The following is a 4,124-nucleotide window of genomic DNA, read 5'->3' as shown; positions in this document are numbered from 1 at the left end:
GCAGTTTGAATGACCAAACTTTATTTAAACTGAAGTGTGCAGCAATTGACAGCCAGTGGCGGTAGTGTGCCAACAAGTTTGCCAAACGCCAATAAACGCATGCAGAAGAAGAAGAAGAAGAATTTAACTAATTAATTCCTGTTAAACGGGGACAAATCATTGCTTGTTTGTCAGCTGTGTAACTACTTCACCAGAATTGCTCAACATCTTTTAAAATTTTGCAACAAAAAATAAGAAGTTTAAGATCAGTCATTGTTGATAAGTGTTGCAGGAAAGTCAAGATTAACAGGTAGGTCAATAACGGCCACGCACCTGATCGTCATTGTAATTTGCATTGCAATTGCTTAAACAAGTTAGAAAGATGTTATTGTTATCAATAATACATTTAAATTTAGTTATTTTAATGTAACTTAAAATGTGTTAAAGCAAAAGTGTCAAGTGACAAAATTCCTTTAGATCATTAGTAGGTAAAAAATAGCAGAAGGCAATGTGTATTGGTTTTCAGCATGCTTCAAAATGTATGATTTTTGTGTTGATCAGCAGAGAGAAACGCAAACACGTGGAATAAGTTGAGAATGAGTAAATGGTTGTTATAAGAAAATGATAAATTAGTTGTTGCTGAAAAAAGTGGAAGTATTATTTGAATAGCTATTATTTGTAACATGGACTGTGGTTTCTTTAACAGAGATTCTATTGACTTGAGATACCAGTGTGCCCATATATCATCATATCAGTTTTTCCTCTGACATCAGATTTCCTTTGTGAACCCAGGGTTATCATACTTAACGTTTTATACCGAATTATCATATAACGTTTAACAATTATTCAGGGTGTTTTTCACTTGTCAGTGCATAGCAAATATGCAAACAATGATGTTTACCTATTAAGGACAATAAAAGTGTTTTATTTATTCATTCATTTTCCTTTTGGCTTATTAATCTGGGGTCGCCACAACAGAATAAACCACCAATTTATCCAGCTTATGCTTTACAGAGCAGATGCCTTTCCAGCTCCAACTCATCACTAGTAAACATTCATACACACTCATTCACACTTACACACTACAGACAATTTAGCCTACCCAATTCACCTGTGCCACATGTTTTTAGACTTGTGGGGGAAACCGGAGCATCCGGAGGAAACCCATGCGAACATGGGTAGAACATGCAAACTCCATTAAACGCCAACTGACCCAACCGACACTTGAACCAGCGACCTTCTTGCTGTGGTGAGGGGAACGTGCTACCCACTGCGCCACCATGCAGCCACAAAAAAATGTAAAATAAATAAATGAATAAAGTTCTAAATGGCAGGCTAATGTCCTTGTTTGTATTGCTGTGACACTGACACAGAAATAGCAGATATTCAGTTAATCAAGCCCAACTATAAAACAAACTGAATAAAGATCTGAAAAGTAAAGGTAAAATTTATCATGCCCACAATTAGAGTTTTATGTTACATCCAATGCTGATGTGTATTGTGTCATGTGTTTTACCATGATGGTGTTTAGTACACTAACTTTAGTAATGGTTTACTAGTTTAGTATACAGTATGCCAATCTGGTTTCACCGGACATGTTCCTGAATTGACATCTTTGTTGATCCTGGAACAACACAATAACAAACACGGTAACATTTATGTTATGTCCAGGCTTTTACTGTTAGGTTCATGCACTTCTACGCGATTGTATCCAACTATTATTTTCCTTTGATTTTGGGAATAATTTACATTTATGGTTGGGTTTAGGGGTAGGAAATAGGTGTGGATTACATTTTCGAGCAAAAATTATGTTTCAGGATCAACATAGATGTTAATCCAGGACAGTGTTTGAAAGAGTACTGAAAAACCAAACTCAAGTAAAAGTACCATTACTTACCCAAAATTGTAGTGCAAGTTGAGTAAAAATATCTGTTGTAAATATTACTTAAGGTATGAGTAAAAAGTAGCCTTTTAAAAGTACTCTAGAGTAGTATTACGCTGTGAAAAGCTGATGCATTTACATGCAATTTGTCCAGCCATATGTAAACATAACATTCTGTAGTGCATATAGTTATTAAGACTATTTGAAGAGTTTAGATGCAAAAACCTCTAAAAGCTATTTGATATTTTCTTCTAAAATTAGTATTTTTCTCAGGCTTCTGTATGTGGGCTCACTAATTTTACTTTTATAGTGACAAATGCATTTTTTTATTTGCCTTTCAAGTGAAATAACTAAACATAAACATAGGCTGACAAATATGCTCATTTGAGGAGAAAATTTCAAACGCCATTTAGAGTTTTTCCATCTATAGTCTTCACTTGTCGATTTCAGTCATCATACAATAAACATCCGTCATCTTCTCATCAGTGACATATAGTCTACCAGGGGTCACAAATCTTGGTCCTGGAGGGCTGGTGTCCCTACAGGGTTTAGCTCCAACTTGCCTCAACACACTTGCCTGGTTGTTTCAAGTATACCTAGTAAAGCTACGGTCACACTATTCTGTCGTGCGGTGATGCGATTTCACAGGTCAGAGTTAACCAAGCTTGAACTTTGCACAGCAGCAACCTGCGAAACTTGACGCATGACCCTGCTTTTTTGGTCTGACGTATTCCTGTATGTATGAATGGAAGTCTATAGGAGGAAAAACCTAGTGTGACCGCAATTTAAGACCTTGATCAGCTTGTTCAGTTGTGTTTGATTAGGGTTTGAGCTAAAATCTGCAGGGCACCGGCCCTCCAGGAACAAGTTTGGTAACCCCTGGGTCATTGTGTGTAATGATTTTGGGCATCTTCTTGCACACTTTCCAAATATGTCTTAACATTGTTCAATATGATGCAAAATTATTATCATTTTATTATTTTTGCTGATCCCCATAGACAAGGAAAAAACAAAGTAGTGACTACAGGTTAAAAGAAAGTAGTGGAGTAAAAGTACTGATAAGCCACTAAAATGTACTCAAGGCAAATTACACATTTTTAAAATTCCTGAGAAAAACTACTCAATTACAGTAATTTGAGTATTTGTAATTTGTTTCTTTACACCATTAATCCAGGATCACATCGTTCTTGGCAAAATTATGATGTGCCTAGTTTAGTATATTAAATACCATCACAGTAAAATGCATGGCACAAGTAATACACCTTATTGATCAACATTAGATGTAATATAAAACTCGAATTTGCATGAATGAATGGACCCCCTAAAACGAACCATAGTAATGTCAAATAAACAATAACCATAAAAAGTGAAGTGTCATGCTGGGAATTTTAGGAAAGTTAATGTAGCATTCACCAGTAAGAAATCTAACTATACTAGGAACAAATTTTAAATTTTTAACAGAAACTGCAAATATTTGGTAATGCAATGCATGGATAGCTTAACAAAAGCTGCACTAACCGTGACGCAGAGCAGGGTTTTCTTACCCTGGGTAATAATCAGTGCTTATCAAACTTCTCAGTTACAAGTGTGAAATGTTCCTTTTCTAAGTGTTAATATAAGTTTTGGGTTATAAAAATTTTGGGTCTTGCAAATAAAAATTGTGAGTATTAAATATGAAAAATAACTTTCCTCTGCCCTTGTCACATTCCTCCACAAACAATACACATCTGTGGATTGATGTTTTGGGAAATGTTTCCACTTTCATTAAACCTATGCAGTGTTGTTTTTGTCCACAAATGCTGAAATATTCAGTAAAGCTGCCTTTAAGCAAACAGACATCATTACAGCTGAGAGCCCTGTATTGGAGTGTGTGATTGTATATTGCTTGTGTAGAGTGTCAAGCGTGCGTGCTACACATTGTGCCTGGAGAGATTGATGTTTTGTCATCCACCTGCTTCTAAGCTGTAAAAGCAAGCGCAGCAAAGGCAAACCTACCCAGCTTCAAAATCCAAACAAAGAAATCTTAGTGGGCTGTTTACATATCTGTGGAAGGATATCTGAGCTTGTGTTGACGGGGTGCTAGAGTGCTTGAGAGATCAGTCCCCGCACAATGGGTGAGTGTTAAATGTTTTTTTTTGTTTGCGACTGAGGAACAATTTAAAGCGATTTTGGCTGTGGCTGTGGTTTGGAGAGGGTGAGCCTGGCAACCTCACATAAGGAGGAGGGAGAGAGAGAGAGGTTTCTCTTTCCCGTCACATGCAGA

The 4,124-nt window shown here is 36.4% G+C and overlaps 1 long non-coding RNA gene across 1 annotated transcript in view; it reads left to right on the top strand.

Moving 5' to 3' along the window:
* The first annotated feature begins 55 nt into the window (after positions 1-55).
* Positions 56-4,124, top strand: part of si:rp71-1h3.1 — a 142,777-nt gene continuing 138,708 nt past the window's right edge. Inside the window, 1 exon segment of the long non-coding RNA NR_145709.1 lies at positions 56-289. This is a non-coding gene — a long non-coding RNA (si:rp71-1h3.1).

The sequence above is a fragment of the Danio rerio genome, chromosome 13, assembly GCF_052040795.2.
Source record: "Danio rerio strain M-AB ecotype USA chromosome 13, GRCz13ab, whole genome shotgun sequence".
NCBI lineage: Eukaryota > Metazoa > Chordata > Actinopteri > Cypriniformes > Danionidae > Danio > Danio rerio.
This window is presented reverse-complemented; position numbering and strand designations above follow the sequence as displayed.